Source organism: Lissotriton helveticus, chromosome 6 (genome assembly GCF_964261635.1).
Source record: "Lissotriton helveticus chromosome 6, aLisHel1.1, whole genome shotgun sequence".
NCBI lineage: Eukaryota > Metazoa > Chordata > Amphibia > Caudata > Salamandridae > Lissotriton > Lissotriton helveticus.
In genome coordinates this window covers 865,212,920-865,231,887 of record NC_136067.1, presented here as the reverse complement: position 1 = coordinate 865,231,887, position 18,968 = coordinate 865,212,920, and positions in this window count along the sequence as shown.

Below are 18,968 nucleotides of genomic sequence, written 5' to 3'. Positions count from 1 at the left end.
CTCCATATGACGATGCATGGTATAGTTACCATAACTATATTTTTTTTCGGTTCCTCTGGAGAGTACATCGTGGCAGATGAAACGTGTAACGTACCGGGCATTTACCTTTTTTTGCATGTAGAGGAAAGGAAAAAAAATTTGAGCGTCCGAGTTCTAAGGTGTCCCAGGGCCATTTTAGTGGACCAGGCCCAAATCCAAAGAACAGGCCGCCATTTTGAGAGTCCTGTTGCAGCCGCCTGTCGCTGTAGCATCAAGAGCGGCCAAAACTCAGCTGAATGGCAACTGAAACGGTAAAGGGGCACCCCACTACAGCAGACAAGCCTCCACCTGGGAAGGCCCGTTCACGCCGCCTCCCCCCCCCCTTTCGGGCACCCCACGCCGTTATTCGGAGCAGGATTGTAGGATGGCCACACCAGTGCGGCAACTTGCTAGACACCACCTCGGTGCCAACCGAATCTCAGCGCCTTGTGGTGTCTTCTATTCAGAAAATATTTTTGCGCTGCCTTTGGCCCTATTCGCACATCGGTCCGCTACTGACGCCACCTCACAGGCCAACGGGGCGCCCCACGCCGACTTTCAGCATTGTAGGATGGCCACACCAGTGCGGCAACTTGCTAGACACCGCCTCGGTGCCATCCGGATCTTGGCATCTCAGCGCCTTGTGGTGTCTTCTATTCAGAAAATATGTTTGCGCTGCCTTTGGCCCTATTCGCACATCGGTCCGCTACTGACGCCACCTCACAGGCCAACGGGGCGCCCCAGCCGACTTTCAGCATTGTAGGATGGCCACACCAGTGCGGCAACTTGCTAGACACCACCTCGGTGCCATCCGGATCTTAGCGCGTTGTGCTGCCTTCGGCCTATTCGCACATCGGTCCGCTACTGACGCGAACTCACAGGCCAACGGGGCGCCCCACGCCGACTTTCAGCATTGTAGGATGGCCACACCAGTGCGGCAACTTGCTAGACACCACCTCGGTGCCATCCGGATCTTGGCGCGTTGTACTGCCTTCGGCCTATTCACACATCGGTCCGCTACTGACGCCGCCTCACGTGCCAACGGATTTTCTACGCTTTTTATACCCTATGCCGCATAACAGGTCATGTGACTTGTTTATAAAACTTTTCATTGGTTCATGTTACTTTTGGTTTCCTAATGATGGAAGGCTTGATCATATGACCTAAAAATAACACTTTTCATTGGATGAAAACTTTTTTTTTTTCCCAAACGATGAAAGCCCCACCTTGTTTCTGGATGTTTCAGACTGAAGCTGGCGTCAGCATGAAAGCACCACCATCTCGTGGCTCCGTCGTGGTCATTCCGCAAGCAATCATGGCAGCCGCTCCCCACCAGAAGCCTGCAGGAGTCGGGGGCCCCCAAGACTTTTGTAGAATCCTCAAGGCTGAGGGGACGCTTTCGAGAATGGGGTCCAAGACCTAGCAGACAAGCGTCCGATTTCCAAGATGTCCCAGGGCCATTTCAGTGGACCAGGCCCAAAAAGGAAAGAGCCTGCCGCCATTTTGAGAGTCCTGTGGCAGCCGCCTATCGCTGCACCGCAACAGTGGGCGCAACTCAGCTGAATGGCGGATTTTGACACAGTGGACCAAAAGCGGACGGAATGGCAACTGAAACGGTAAAGGGGCGCCCCACTACAGCAGACGAGACTCCACCTGGGGAGGCCCGTTCACGCCGCCTCCCCCCCACCCCCCCCGGGGCGCCCCACGCCGTTATTCGGAGGGCGGCAACTTACTGGACATCACCTTGGTGCCATCCACATTTCAGCGCGTTCTGCTGCCTTGGAACTATCGCACAACAGGCCGCTACTGACGACCCACCCCCCGGGACGCCCCACGCCGGATACCCAAATCAGTGCGGCACCCAGGCAACATCACCTGGGTGCCGTCCAGAAATCTGGACGTTGTGCTGCCTTGGGACTATTCGCACAACCGACCGCTACTGACCATTGTTCCTTCTTTTTCCCTAAAAATGTTTAAATGTTTTTACTGTTTTTGTTTTGTTGTATATATTTATAAGTTATTAAAGTTTTATAATCCTACTACTTTGTTGGAGTGCTATATATTTTTAATGTGACACATAATTGTAAAAACTTTGATGTACAAAGAGTCATCCCTGGAATCTTCCGCTTCAGGCTCGGTCCCCTCCCCAATCACAATACAGGATGGTTTTCAGATAGTAGGAACGCGTGTGGTGTGCCGGATCTCATCGGGTGTGGGCCTTGATCTACTATAACTCCTTTGAAGAGGGGTGATTCTTTACAGCTGGGGCCATAAACTACATCTGCAGGGCTAGCTGATAGCCTGGAACCGGCCTGGACAATCGGACACAGAGAAAGAGGAGTGTCAGAGGGTGCGGTAGTGAATAGGGCGAAAGGGAGGTGTCGGGCGGGCACAGGGTGTGATTCTCAGGGAAGAGCAGCGCAGATGGGGGGAGGTTTATTGCCCATGCATAAGACAGAGAGCGGGGGTGACCAGTGCCTGGGGGAGATGCTTGCGAGGGTGGGGAGCCATGCTAAGGATCGACAGCGTGCAGAGAGTGGGTCTGGTCAAGGCATCTAAAATGGCTGCCGTGCACGACAAAAATGTGGCATTTGAAAAAAGGCAAGATGGCGCAGACAATGTTTTTCAACACTTCCTGATTTCCTTCGAATCGAACGTTAACAGACGTTATCTCTCCCACACTACCGGTCCCACTGGGCTTAAACGCCGAGATGGTAGGGACTGCATCCCGTGGAGATAGGCCGAGACGTCACTCAGCAGAAAAAAAAGAAAAAGAAAAGTCTATAAACATACAATAAGTTAAAAGTCAATCATTCTTGTTTCCTTGTAGTACGCTCCCCAGTCCGCTTCCCGTTACGCTAACCGGGCGCACCCCACCAAAAAAAAAGATTTTTTTTTTTTGCCCCGCGGAGCCCTTTTAAAGCCTCCACATCAAACCTATGGGGTCAGGGAGGATCTACTATGCCCCCTTATGGTCATTTGCCCCTTCGCTCCGGCCTCCTCTTGTCTCTCGATCCTACCGAGAGACAAGATGGCGGCCGCTACGGACTGTTTGGAATGTTTACAGACGCCGGAGAACCAATCAGCTTCGCTTCACAAAGCTCCGTAACGCGAAAAGTACGCGAAGGGGAGCGCTGCCCGGTGCGCTGTTACAGATATATATCTTTTTTTGAACGTTAATTTCTCAAAATCCACTGGAGCACATATATTGAGACCTAGCAAAGGCACATCGGGCTACCAGTCCCTACAATTTTGCCAAGTTTCGTGCAAATCCATTCAGCCGTTCGATTATTATTATTTTATTTTTTTTTGCCCCGCGGGGCCCTTTTAAAACCTCCACATCAAACCTAGGGGGTCAGGGAGGATCTACTATGCCCCCTTATGGTCATTTGCACCTTCGCTTTGGCCTCCTCTTGTCTCTCGATCCTACCGAGAGACAAGATGGCGGCCGCTACGGACTGTTTGGAATGTTTACAGACGCTGGAGAACCAATCAGCTTCGCTTCACAAAGCTCCGTAACGCGAAAAGTACGCGAAGCGGAGCGCTGCCCGGTGCGCTGTTACAGATATATATCTTTATTTGAACGTTAATTTCTCAAAATCCACTGGAGCACATATATTGAGACCTAGCAAAGGCACATCGGGCTACCAGTCCCTACAATTTTGCCAAGTTTCGTGCAAATCCATTCAGCCGTTCGGGCTAAAAGTGAGGCCAACCGCCCTATGGAAATTAACATTGGAAAAATGCGTTTTGGGACCCCCCTTTTTTCTCGGCCCCCCCTTGACGAACCCCCCCCAAATTTTCAGGGGCTGCTCAGAAACAAAATGTTCAATTTTCCTGAAAATTTCAGCCAATTCCGTCCACAAACGCCAAAGTTATTAGACATAGAATTTTCAAAAATCCTATAGAGAAAAAATCCTAACTATCTATACCTACTGGCGACCGCCAGTAGGTAATATATATATATATATATATATATATATATATATATATATATATATATATATATATATATATATATATATATATATATGTGGAGTTAGGTATAGAAAATCTAGACTTACTTACCTGTTGATAGTATTTTTCAAATTTTTTTCCTTGATATTTATCACCCTCAATATTCTGGCTTTGATATGTTGTATGTATACCATCAATCTATCCAGACACTTCCAGTCCTCTACCGATATAAACACCCTTCACAGCATCTATAACACCACTCTGAAGAATCATGTAGAATGCTATGCTCTCTGAAAACTTGTACCTCAAAACCTAAGCTGTCAGCAGTGAGGTACACCCAAGAACTTACTGAAAATAAGCTCACCATACAAAGGCAACAGAAGAAATAGAGAAGATCAAAATGCTAGGAGGGCCTTACTCTTCTTACAGCACTCCTGACCAACCATTGTTCCATTGTCCCCCACAGCTAAAGCAGCTTACTCTAGGGATTCACCAGAAAATGAAAATACCCCCCAACTAAGCCTCTGATAGCACCAAGCAAATAAAGCAAATGAGCTTAACCTTCCCCTAGAAGAGGTCAATTGTTTCTGGTGAACAACCTTTACAACGCAACTTTTACCACGCAGTGCCTTTACGACGCAACTTTTACAACGCAAACCATTACAACGCATTGCGCTGGGGGGCGCTCTAGGATAGGGAATAGGTTTAATGTACTATCCAACACCTTCCCTACTATCCACGGGGACTGGAGTTGGAATAGTAAATTAAACTATTCACTATCCAGCGCCCAAAAGCATTATGCGTTGTAAAGGTATTCGTTGTAAATACCGCGTTGTAAAGGCATGCGATGTAAAAGCATGCGTTGTAATGTCATACATCCATTGTTTCTACCATCCAAGCATCTGTCTATTCATCCTTTCACCCTTCCATCCACCCGCTGATATCCACCATGTCATCTTTACATCTGTCATGTTATGTTTTTATGTTATGCTACTAGCCCTTGTTAACCACATGACTCACTTCGGAAAGAGTTTCTCAGACTTACTATTCAGGACAAAAGTGCATTTTAAAACATCCATGTCTCTAAAAGCTTCTAGAACTTTACACAATTAGAACACATACTAGATTAGAAAGGAAGTTTGTTCCAATGGAATGGAGACAGATAGGAGAAGGATCTGCCTCCAAATCTGTAGGTGCATCTGCGTGGAATGTTTATTAGGGGGTTATATGTGGATCTAAGCAGTCTGGTGAGCTGGTAGTGACAGAGTCTAGAATGTAGATAGAGAGGAAGAGACTTGTTTAGTGCCATATGGGTCAGACAGCATTGCTTAAAAACTGGGTAGCCAATGCAAGGTTTTCAAAATAGGTGCAGAAGAAGAACGTGGGAGGAGGTTACAAATTAGCTGTGCAGTTGTAGTCTGCACAACTTGCAGTTTGGACAGCAGAGTGTCATTAGCTAACACTAACAACTCATTCCTGTTAATCTAAGCAGCTTGTAATTAGTGCATGGACTAAGGTCTTTCTTGGGGTGGATGGAAGCCAAGGAAAAACTTTTCTTATTAGACATATTGTGGCAAAGCAGATGCCATAAGCTGCGTTAGCTTGGATTTTCATGGATAACGTTTGTTCAAGCTTTATACCGAGATTCTTCACCACCTGTTTTGGGCAAGGCACTAGACCAAATTCTGCTGGCCACCAGTCAGCAGATCAGATATCCTATGCTTTACTGAATAGCACCATTTCAGTTTTTTCGCCATCTGGTTGGAGACAGCTTTTAGTCATCCAATCAGCAATTTCCCTATGCAACTTGCAAACTGAGATTTTACTTTTACTGGATCTGGCCCAAAAGAGATGAGAAGTTGGGCATCATCAGCATAGGATACTATCCCAAATCCACATGCTATCACAATTTGTGCTAGAGGATCTACATGGAGGTTGAATAGTGTTGGGCTCATGCAGGAACCTTGAGGGATTCCTTTGTTGATCGACATTGTTCGAGATTTGAAGGAGTCATGATAGATGGTTTGGGTTTGATTGTCAAGAAAATCCATGAGCCAATATAGGGCTCTGCCATATACTCCTGCATCACGCATCTGCGGATTAAGATTGTGTGAGAGACCGCATCAAAGTCTGATAAGATAAGACAGATGCTGGGTATCCTTACTAGAGGTTATTGAAGATAAAAATGCAAAAGGCTTCTGGGGCCTGGTACACGAAAGCACTGGTAAAGTGGCAGGGTCTCTACAGTGCTCGGTTTCTGACGATAAATGGGTGGATTACCTGGAGGAAATCTATGGGAAGTGGCCAACAATAGATAAAATATGTACTAAGGCATGGCCAGGTGTGAGGGAAGAGTTAAAAGAACATTTCACCACTAGTTATATTAGGAAGATAATCTCTAGATTAAACTTAACCTGGGCAACTGGCCCAGATAATTTGCCGGCAGTTATTATAAAAAATAAGCCAGAATGGTGGTCAGAGTTCCGAGCGAATACGTTCCAGAGGATTCTGGGGACAGGAACTTGGCCAGAGAATTGGAAAGGAGCTATTGTTAGGTCAATCCATAAAAAAGGCGATGTAAATGCCCCAAAAAACTAAAGGCGAATAAACCTACTAGACATAGGTGAAAAAGTATTTGCTAAAGTAATATTGGAATTACTTAATGACTGGGTGGAAGAAAAAAAGATAGTGCCCCCAGAACAGGGAGGGTTGAAAGAGGCACACTCAACGGTGGACCATTTCTTGAGCGGAAGTCGCTTGAGCAGAAGGGTAGCCTGTTTTGCTGCTTCGTAGACTTCCATGCAGCATTTAACCTGGTGGACAGGTAGCAGCTGTGGGTGACTTTCATAGTGTACAATATCCCGGGGGATATACTGAGCTTGATTCAAGCCCTGCATATGGAAAATTGGGCCCAGATAATTTTGGATGTAGAGGGGAGTTTATCAGGAAAATCCAAATTGGTACTGGGCTAAGGCAGGGGTGCGTTCTGGCCCCCCTGCTCTTTTCCCTGTTTATCGTGGTCCTGCCCCTAAATTTAGGAAATGCCAGAGGGGCAACCCCGAAACAAGGTGGGAAACATATTTCGTGTTTACTCTACGTGGCCGACCTGGTAATCATGGACCAGACGGAAATTGGTCTAGAGAGGAAACTAAATATGTTTAAAGAATAATACCAGGTCAAAATACTAGTGGTTAACATGGAGAAGACTAAGATCTTATGTTTCAGTAGAAAGAAAACAGGGTTTTCTTTGTATTTGGGGACCGAAAAGCTGGAAAAAGTAACAGAATACAGATGTTTAGGAATATGGTTTGAGAGAAGTTTGCAATGGCACACCCATCTCGATGCACTAACACCGAAGATGGCGACCTCAGTGAAGGGTTTCAATAGATTTAATAGTGTTTATGGTGAAATGTCTAACAGACCTGTCCTAAAAGTGTACTCTGCAATGGTTCCACCTCAATTTTTGTATGGTGCAGAAGTTCTTTAATTGAGTGGCAAAAATCTGTGGGACTTGGAGGAGGGAAACAGCCTGAAAAATCTATTCTCTCTGCCTAAATCGTCAATGGTACAGGCAGCGAGGCTACGACTGGGAATTACCTCATGGGGCATAACTGCTTGCATGGCACTACTACGCTTTTGGCAACGTCTGGGTGCGGGTGAAGAACACAAACTCTCACAATGGTGTAGGAAAGAAATTGTAAAAAGTGAGCTAAACTGGGTGAAAGAGACTAGAGACACTGTCAAGAAAGTGTGCAGTATGTTAAAGCTTAAGCTGTGCCCCCAGTCCCTTCAACTTAAGATAGACAAGAGGCAACTTAGGACCCTGGGAAAAGAAACATCCAGAGTACAGGACCAAGAATACCTCTTGAGGAAAAGCTCAGTTCTCCATATGGCCACAGCATGGCAAAAGGAATTACACTTCCCCTTCATTGACTACCTAGCTGCTCAAAATGCGATGCAGGGCTTGCTACGAAATTCATTTTATTAATTTAATTGTTTACTTACCTGCAAGCATCCAGATTCCGTTATTTATCACCCCCCACCCTGCCCCTCCCCCGCCCTGCCTTCCTGCCCCACCGCAACTCCCTCCACGGGCCGCGGCTGCATTACAGTACTGAAATAGCCACACTACACATAGTCAAAGGAACCCTCTTCCTAAATGCGAAAAACAATGTGTGCCCCCTGGTTTTGCTCAACCTTTCTGCAAGTTTAAATAATATCAAACATCCACAATTGACCAAACCTCTGACAACTTGCTTTGATGGCACAATCTTACAATGGTTCACACTCAATTTACCTCACCAATTATCAGCTACTCATTCAGATAGAAATAGTCATATCCCAGGCTATGCCATCCCCTGTGGAGTCCCACAGGATCCATGCTTTCACCAATCATCTTCAACATTTACATGGAACCCTTAGGAGCTATCCTTGCAGACAGAAAATTCCATATCTAACAGTCTGATGACAACATTCTATCACAAAATGCCTTCAGCCAATGATATACAGAGACTCAAACCCAGCCTCATAGTCAGCTTACCTGGATGTCAACAAACTACATAATGTTAAATCCTATTGAGACTGAATCCCTCTTGCTTGCCAGAAATTCCAAACATTTTATTATTCAATCACCAATCCCCAACTTAATGAATTTCACACTCCAACTGACAAAATAAGCCAAATCCCTTGGATTCATCCTCGATTCAAACATCTTACTCAAAGAACTTCAGAATAACAGTTCAAGCCCTAGTCATCTCCCATCTAGATAGAGGCTATGCTTTAAACAGTTGCATCCCAAAGCCTGCCCTCATTCACCTAAAAGGCATACTTCATGCAGAAGTACAGCTCATTAAGGGGTTGAAGAAATCCAACCACATAATCTTCAAACTCAAGGATTAACACTGGCTCTCCTGCAAGCTCATATCATCTTCAAGATCAGCTGTATCACTTGATATGCTGGCAGCATCAAAACATCTGTTTGTCTGCAAACTTCTAGAGATCAATGCCATATGAGAATCATGACAACACCAAATTGGAGCCTAACACTGTAGGAAGAAGAGCATCGGAAAACAAGCATTCTCAGCCCCTTTAACACCAGAACAGAACCAGCACTCCTACAATTTCTAGGAAACTCTTTATAGAACAGTACATCAGATAAGCTGATTTCTCACCGTTTCCCCTAGCTCTACTTCCTCCCTCTCTCTCTCCAACCCCATGCACTCTGACTGAGAATTACCCCCGATACTCCATTGCTAGCCAACTAGGATGTTTTATTTTATATCCCAAAACATATATTCATACATACATGTCCACTTCTGCCACCAGCTTTCAATAACTATGTGAGTAGTATAAAACATGATCTTTCTCACTCTCACTCTCTCTCTAAACCTTTATGGCAATGGAATACAGGTCCAGTAAGTTGAAAGTTGGTCATTAAGATTCTGAATGTCCACTAACTGATCCACTGCATTGCATTCCACCTGTTTTCTACTGCAGCACTGATTCCAAACCTTCATGATGCTTCTTTGTAGAACTCTAGAATATCGCTGATCTTCAACTCTCATTTCCACACATATTTGTCATTGAACTTAGCCAGAAATTGCTCTTGTTTATGTATTTCTTATGGCCCTTAGAAAGTTGTGTGAAATAAGACTCATTTCTACCCCAACATAACCCTTGTTAGGAAAGGTAAGAAATATCTGCCCATTTGGACTTGCAAAGTTCAATTAACCAATTAGTGATTACACTTGTGACAATAGTAGCAGATTGTCAAAATCAAAAAGGACTAGCTATGTTTTGGGAGAATGAGACTCAATGAAGTACGCATGTCGGCAAACCAGTCGGTTTGTTCAAGAAGCCCTCACCCACCAACCTAGTTGGTGCATGCTTCATCATCGGGCCAACCACAGTGACACCGAGTGTGTCCCGGGTGTGCTTCAACGCCAGTTTACTGCGGAGCTGGTATGTTCGCTGAGTGTGCAGTGTAGTGAGTGAGAAAGTGAAAGTTAAAAAGCTATACAGTGGGTCCCAGTACCCGAGGGTAATTAGATATACTTTAATTACTGGGCCCCTGTTATCTATTAAAAGGCAGACGGACGTGTTGGAGTGCGAATTATGACCTCCTGCGTCCTGTGTCGTCTACATGTTTCAGCCTGGCCTTTTTTAATTTGAAACAGGCTTTTCTCAGGACCAAGTGAGTATGTGAGAAGTGCAATTAAATAAATAAACTAAATTATAGTGGTTGTGTTATTTTGGCTATGTGTAGCACTCTCTAATGTGCTATATGGGTGAGAGGGGGATTTCCTCTCGCTTTGCTACACATAACATATATGAGACATGGACAGACGTACAAAGTAGAGTCATGTTAGCATGATATGACAAGTTGCGCATCATTCAGCCGACTTGTAAGGTGAGTGATCGAACTATGTATGGCTAGGGTGTGGTCATGTCTGTGACAGGACCTGTGTGGGTTTTATCTTGAAACCGATTGTAGTGGTGAGCTAGAACAGCGGATATTAGCATGGTGAGGTACAGGTAAGTGAAAGAACATTATCCTCACACAGGCTATTTGCTGTACAAAGCTTCCTTGGGTCACCTGGCAGAGAAAGAGACCCTGAAAGAAGGTAGTGAGAGTGATGGTTTACACCCGACCTGTAGGGAAAAAGATATCAATAGCTTGCCCCAGTAGTTGCCGTAGTGCGCTGGATTTACTCACGGAATTGCCGGTCTGGATCCTCCTTGGACCTATCGTCCTTCTGAGGTTCCCGAAATGCGAAGTGAGAGCCTCGCGGGTCGAGTTTAAATTGCCCCGTTTATTGTTTTCACCTGTGTAAGTGTAAAAATAGAAGGAGAGTTGCAGTCGCGCAACACGCTTAGTCATTGCCGCGGTATAAACATACATGAAATGGTGTATTCAGTGATTGCACCATGTTTATACTTTCGGAATGCCCTCACCACTCGCGCTTACACAGCGCTATCTCGTGAGGTGTTTCCCTGCTCACAATCGACCTCTATCACTCCACCGCGCATGTGCATACCCATAGGCGATCCCTGCCCTGCAATGCGCAGGCGCGAGGAACACTACACCTGTGGGCGTGCGCCCCGCGGCAATGACTAAGCGTGTTGCGCAACTGCAACCCTCCTTCTATTTTTACACTTACACAGGTGAAAACAATAAACGGGGCAATTTAAACTCGACCTGCGAGGCTCTCACTTCGCATTTCGGGAACCGCAGAAGGACGATAGGTCCAAGGAGGATCCAGACCGGCAATTCCGTGAGTAAATCCAGCGCACTACGGCAACTACTGGGGCAAGCTGTTGATATCTTTTTCCCTACAGGTCGGGTGTAACCCATCACTCTCACTACCTTCTTTCAGGGTCTCTTTCTCTGCCAGGTGACCCAAGGAAGCTTTGTAAAGCAAATAGCCTGTGTGAGGATAATGTTCTTTTACTTACCTGTACCTCACCATGCCAATATCCGCTGTTCTAGCTCACCACTACAATCGGTTTCAAGATAAAACCCACGCAGGTCCTGTCACAGACATGACCACACCCTAGCCATACATAGTTCGATCACTCACCTTACAAGTCGGCTGAATGATGCGCAACTTGTCATATCATGCTAACATGACTCTACTTTGTACGTCTGTCCATGTCTCATATATGTTATGTGTAGCAAAGCGAGAGGGAATCCCCCTCTCACCCATATAGCACCTTAGAAAGTGCTACACATAGCCAAAATAATACAACCACTATAATTTAGTTTATTTATTTAATTGCACTTCTCACATACTCACTTGGTCCTGAGGAAAGCCTGTTTCAAAATAAAAAAGGCCAGGCTGAAACATGTAGACCACACAGGACGCAGGAGGTCATAATTCGCACTCCAACACGTCCGTCTGCCTTTTAATAGCTAACAGGGGCCCAGTAATTAAAGTATATCTAATTACCCTCGGGTACTGGGACCCACTGTATAGCTTTTTAACTTTCACTTTCTCACTCACTACACTGCACACTCAGCGAACATACCAGCTCCGCAGTAAACTGGCGTTGAAGCACATCCGGGACACACTCGGTGTCACAGTGGTGGGCCCGATGATGAAGCATGCCACCAACTAGGTTGGTGGGTGAGGGCTTCTTGAACAAACCGACTGGTTTGCCGACATGCGTACTTCATTGAGTCTCATTCTCCCAAAACATAGCTAGTCCTTTTTGATTTTGACGTATAATACCGGGGATTCGGACTAGCTTACCTAGTCCTCACTCTCTCCTTTGATTTGATAATAGTAGCAGATTATCACGGCAAAACTGTGACAGCTATTTATACCTAAATACACTGGTTACAATTGAAATGCAAACAGAACATCACATGAATCATTGCGAGAAATGTACACAATCTCCTCTCACCAACATAATTGTTAAAATCGCCTCAAAACTTGCTTAGCAAGTGCAGCTTTTTTACCACCGTCTTGCACTTTGGAACCATAAACCAATGAGGTCCTTCTGCCAGCAAGATGTTTGCCATGATTAAAAAACTATCTCTCCAGACTAAAATTGCACATTTAATATGTTTTCCAGTTTTACACCAAGGTTTCTGCATACTGTAATGTGAACTTCTCATCTCCTTACCAAACCAGAGAATGCTATAGTACTGTAATTAGAGAACATTTCTCTTCATTTGCTTCATGTCTCCATTTCTAACTTAATTTTCCAATCATGGCAGCCATCATGAATATTTTGTTGCACAGTGAAATCTCATATTGCATTACTTTGTCAATCAACCATACTCTTTCTCATATCCTTCTAAACTCTTAGTACTTTGACACATTAATCCTCCTCTGAACCTTGCTATACTAAATTCCCTCAACCATTATTGCTTTGCTTTATGTTTTCTCTGCTCATGTAGATTGTACTCCCACAATCTAATGTGACCACTGTTGCCTTTCCCTAGCTCATTATTTGCCTCTCCACTTTGACTCTGTCTTTCCCATATTGTTCCTTCTTCCTCCTGTCTCATATGCAGTCCTTCCTCTTGCATCGCCTTCTTCTCAATCCCAACTAGATTTCATCTTGAAAACCCTATGATTTTCAAACATAATTTGCATAATTATTCCCTTCCCTTAAACTTCAGATCACATTATTTTGTTTGGGCTGTTAGAGAGGGTCGACAGATCAGGCCTTACACCGACCCCCTCCCAAGGTTTTTGGACTGATACAGAATTTTTACCGGTGTGGCAGTCAGGGCCGGATTGGCAATGCCGGGCACCAGGCAATCCCCCGGTAGGCTGCCAGGGGTGGGGGCTGTTTTTTTGGCAGGGGGCCGGTTTTGTTGCTGGGGCAATTTTTGGTCTGGCATTAGTCAGATAAAAGAAATCTGAGAAGTTCACTCGCTCCGTGCATAGGCAAAAAAAAGCACAATCTCTGGATTCTCAACCATTATCATCTGTATAATAATGTATTGAGAGTATGTCTGTGCACCATTTATTAGGGGTTGGGTCGCACGCAGCACGCACATGTCTCTGCCGCCGCATCTGTCTGCGTGGTCTCAGTTCACATACCTTAGGGAGGGGCGACTGGCGGTGGTGACATGCGCATTGGAGTTAACGCACTAAAAAGTGCTTGTGACCCGTGACGTGAGGCCAGGTCGAGAGGAGCATTCCAAAACAACTCAGCCAGAGACTGAGTGAGGCACAGGCACCCCAAATTCTAATTATTTCTAGCACCTGCCTGTCTGTCCCTCCCTGCTGTCGACTGTCTGCCGCCAGTCTCCCGCAGGTGAGTCACTAATGTCGTTTGTATTTTTGAAAATTGCATTTGCAATCACCAGATTCATCTTGGCATTGGCACTGTGGGCCCAGCCGGGCTGGGATTAAACAAACGGAATAGGCGGCAGCGACCTCCTGACATGTCTGAGGCACCTCAAAATAGTCACACTGAAATAGTCCTAATGTTTGTGTCATGGGGAATTAGTATTTTTTAAACTTTTTTCTTTATTTGATTTTCGGTACCAACAAAACATTATCTGCCTCACGGTATTTTACTGATCCATATGACAAAAACTCAGCCAGAAATCACATATTCGAGAAGGTGCATTAGAGCGTCACTGTTGGAGTACTGCGCGTGCTCTCTACCTACATCCGGATCACTCCCAGGTCTCACACACAGTGTGAGGTCTGAGGTGGTGGGTGGCAGGGCAGCCTTGTTTTAGCAGCAACGGACCAATCCCTGTAGGCTCTAAAGTAAGGCAGCCTGAACTCACTCTCTGTGCAATATTCAGCACAGAATCTGGTTTGGAAGAACCTAGTCTGGAAGCCCTTTTGTTGAGCTTGTGTGTTGTTACCGTAGTTAATGGCACTTTTGTTTTTAGGTACGGGGAGTTGTAGTTTGGGTCTGGGCTGGCAGTCATTGTAGTGCTGGGAGAACTAGTAAGTATCAAAGACGTCACTGGATATTGTGTAAGCTGTCTTGCAATCCATTGATCGGGGTCATCCTGCATTCTCTACTTCATTCTTTCTCCTTTGCAGCGATGTCAGAGGAGAAGGGCATAGAACAGCAGGCGGTGGGGTATGAGATACAGTATACAACACCAGCGCAATGCCTAACAAATCAAGGACTATCAATGTGGAGCATTTGCTGAAAGGAAATTGTTTTTTTCCATTATCTTAAAAGGAAACTCACCCAAAAAATACAAAAACGTCAAAACCGGGTTCAAACCCAATCAACCTTCAAATAAGATGGACCCATATGTATGAAGACATCAGGCCATATACATCCAGGATGGGAGCAATTTTACTTTAAGGACTGTTGTCAAAATCACTTCTTTTAGCATCTGTAGCTGCTGTATATGTTTTACAATCAGCGCCTCTCGTTCCATCCAAGTCAGTGAAATACGTTTTTTAATCTCAAAGCTGGCAAGGGGTAGGTAAAGGGGTAATTTGCTTTATAGCGCCTCAGGGCCCCAACTTCTGTTGGACGAATTTGAAAGTCCACAGTACAGCATAGATCTCATGATGAGGCGCTGTTGCTTTCAGGTGCATCTTCAACAGATTACTAGTGTGAGGTCAAGCACAGTGATCTCAACGTGCTGGAAGAGGCTAACTACTGCTTGGGCAATCATGTGCATCATGGCAAAGCACTGGATTTTCAAAAATCAGGAGGACAGGTCAATTGACTAGTTTTCAGCAGCACCAACTCAAAGTCCCACATCCTGCCGGAGGCTCGAGGGGCAGGGATCTTCTTGAGGACAGTGGTTATCGGGATGAGAGACGGTAAGTGTTATGCTCTGAGGGATCTATTCAAGCATCTGAAGGCAGGCAAAGCTGGGTCTCAAAGCAATAACTTAAAAAATAAAAAGGCATTAAGCACATTCTCTGATCACTGCATTCACAAACTCCCATGCACTGAGCAAAAACACACAGTGGGTGGAGTGTGGGTCGAGGTGGTGAGAATCAGACAGTGGGAGCAAAATACAAACACAGCAATAACTTCAAAATAAAAATGCATTAAGCCTGAAAAAGTAAAATTCAGCACAGAAGAGCACCGTCGGTCGCCCCCAGCCTGGCCCAATGAGGACACGCTGACGCTCATCCTGACAGTTAGGCAATGAGGTGCAATTGTCACCGGTGAGTTGTGCTGTGAACGGGATAAGGTGGTGAGGGATAGACCAGTACGGCTGCCACCTTACCCAGGGAATAATATCGGCACTTTCTAATGTTGGAAGATTCTCCAAAAGCCTCGACATGATAAACAGGACTCTATACAAATAGTTTGTAGTCCTTTTTAACACTGACTTTTTGCCTTTTATTACTTTATTAGTCACGGACCATCAAAGCAGCTCCTCCACACGTTTGAAAGTGCTTTTACTCGTATGTTTGCTGTTTTAAATGTGCACTGATAAGAGGGGAAAAATGTCAACTTTTGGTGATTTGTGTGCTGAGACATTTAAATTGTAATCAGCCAGATTTAAAAACAGCCAGGTACCAACTCTGGTTCTGGTTGCTGTATCTGGGGCCAGATTTGCTTAAACTGACTGGGTTGCATATATATGGTTTTTGCATGCACCGGGCAGGGCTGACTAAATCATGCTGGGAAAAGGCTACTAGATGGGACTGGGCAGGGCCAGGATGGTTGTTGTTGAGGGTTAAATGGTTTAGAATACACTGGGCAGGGTCACACTAGTTCAAGTCTGGTGCATAACAATGAGCTAAAATGAAATTCAGCTGACTGGGATGGCTCTGATGGAGGTAAGGCATTAGAGTGCATTGAGCAGGTGTCATTCTGCTGTAAGTGTTCAGGGTTCCAACACACTGGGCTGGTCCTGGCTGTTTCTGATCTGGGCAATGAAGTTAGGATGCACTGAGTGGGTCAGGCTACTTCTGATTGGCTGTTAAAGGTGTTAAAATGGACAATATTGTCTGGTAAGTGCTCCTCATTGCCCAAAAGGTGAGTAATTTGTGATATTTAACTCTCAATATGGACTTCATTGCTTATTTCTACTGTGGAGAAAGTGCCACTGATTTTGCCACACATTAGGCAGTAGAATGTCTCTAACAGGTACACTACAACCATGAAAATCTCACACATAAGCAATCTGAAAATGTGACTGGTATGCTATAAAGTCAGCATTTAGGCTAGTGTGTGGCTATGAATGATCAGATCAATGAGATCATCTTCTGAGCTGCTGCAGTGCCTATCTGCCCTCTGTTACTGTGAACTGCAGTCATGCAGTCTGTCTCTGGTTAGTGCTCTTCCATTTCTGGTGCTATGCAGCAGTTTTAACATCTTCTTAGAGTTTATTGTTGCTCAAATGGGTGTAATATCTGATATTTATGTTTCCCTCATCTTCATTGTTTAATTTCGCTCGTGATAAAGTGTCACTCATAGTTGTTGAAATGTCACTTATAATTACACTGATTTTAAGAAAATGTCACACATAAGCAATTTGAAACCTTGGCAGCTATGCGAAAGGGGTATGGCGTAAGTGTGTAAACACAAACCACAGCGCCACCAGTTGCTGTTAGCTTTTTGCCTGAACTTCTTGTACTGCCCTGCCTCACATTGATGTTTTATTTAGAATGAATATTTCACATAACGATTATGATACACTTTTATTGACTGTATCTATTTGTGAACTTTTTATAGCGCTGTACTGGAAGCTAAAATGCATCTGTGCACTTTTCAGCCCATTTCAGAAGTGAAATCCTGGAAATTTGACAAACCATTAGTCTGCATAGCTTTACAGAGCAATAAACAAAACAAGTATGTGGAGGGTCAAGGGGAATATTTAATGACCTCTCTGCTCATTCCCCTAGGCAAGGATACAACATACAAAAGAGAGCAGACTAGGTCTAGGGAGAGGGGGTTAAGCTGTGCTGGCAAATGTGCAACAGTGGGTGCATGTGTGAACATGTGTTATTGAGAAACATAGGCTGGAAAAACTCCCATCAGACCACCCTTTATGGTGGATTTCACGTCATGTGGGATGTTTTGTTGATCATACCAGATCACAACCGACCAAATAGTGTCGCTGTGTAGGTGGATGTCAATGATCTAGCCATAATGTCCAGAGTGAAGAAATATAGTGTGTCCTAGAGTGCAGTGCTTGAATACTAGTGATAAATTAAAATTGACTACGCAGGCGCTGTGCAACATTCAAAGCGCAACCTATGTGTCATACATTAAAAACACGCCGAGTAGTATGACTACCCAGTGGCGCTGTGCAAGACGGTCGACATGTTTCAGCCGATGGGGGAGTGCCCCGGCTTTCTTCAGGACCATAGAAAAAGCTACTGTCACTATATAAATTTTAAATTTTAAAGCTGTAAAAGGACAAATAATGTACTAGTAAAGTTACATATCTACCAGGAATCGTCACAATTTAATTCCCACTGGAAGGGGAGAAGAACATCTTCTTCCTAGAAAAAATGTTGACAAAACACTATATTACACACATGCAACCCTATGAAAGCACAGAAACCATACCAACAAAACACACCTAACTGAATGAAATTTACATTCAGCATTATATGAACAAGCATAATAGCTTAAACAACATGAAGCATTTCTCCATGATGCTACTCACCCAGCTTTATGTGGGTGAAGACCTCACCTCACCCGGCAACCGCTCGGGAGTATGAGGCCCCGCTCTGTAGTGTAGAAAAAAGGAGCACTGTAAGTACACAACTTTACCGTGTCCACGCCAATTGCTCTACACATAAAAACCTACAGACGTGTGGTGGTAGCCCAACTATTCAACCCAACATTCAACCCACACCCAGTCACTGAACAGACAGCATAGTGCTGTAGTGTGTTACACAAAACCTCCATGTGGTTTTTTAATAACTTTTAAGCACCTGCCTGATGCTGGTAACATATACTAATTGATAGATGTTCCGAGTTACTAACCCAGGGATTGTCTATGATAAGGGGCTGTTGAAATGCCCGAAAGATTAAGCCACAATGTTCTGGATAAGCCTCTGAGTTTAAGTCTAAAGGGCTGAAGGGGGCCGTCCAACTGATCGGCTCGAGTGTACCAAATTAGATAACATGAAAAACGGGGGAGGGGAAGGGGCTAGGCTGAAGGTAAACGCATCGACAGGAGACTCACCTATCCGTCGGTGCCCCCAGGCGAAAGTCGAGCGGAAGTGGAGGTAATTTGCCGACCGCACCTAGGTGCTATATATAGCTGCCTGGGACCATTGATCAGGCAGAAACCGGGCGTTTGAATCTCGGCAGTATGGAGAAACGCGCGACAAGGAAGCGCGAGAAGAGACACTACTCTTTGGCGCCTGCGCAGTGACAATGGTTTATCGGTCAGAAGAAATGCCAATTGTAGTCACTCTGTAATGAGCCACCTGCGCAACGAATGTTAAAAGATTTAATCGTTATAAGGTAGCGTAGGTAGAGAAAAAGTGCTCTTTATAATAATAGCTCAAAATGCGCATACAATGATACCCGCGCATGGCTACTGAGGAGACACTACAAGAATGTCGTGC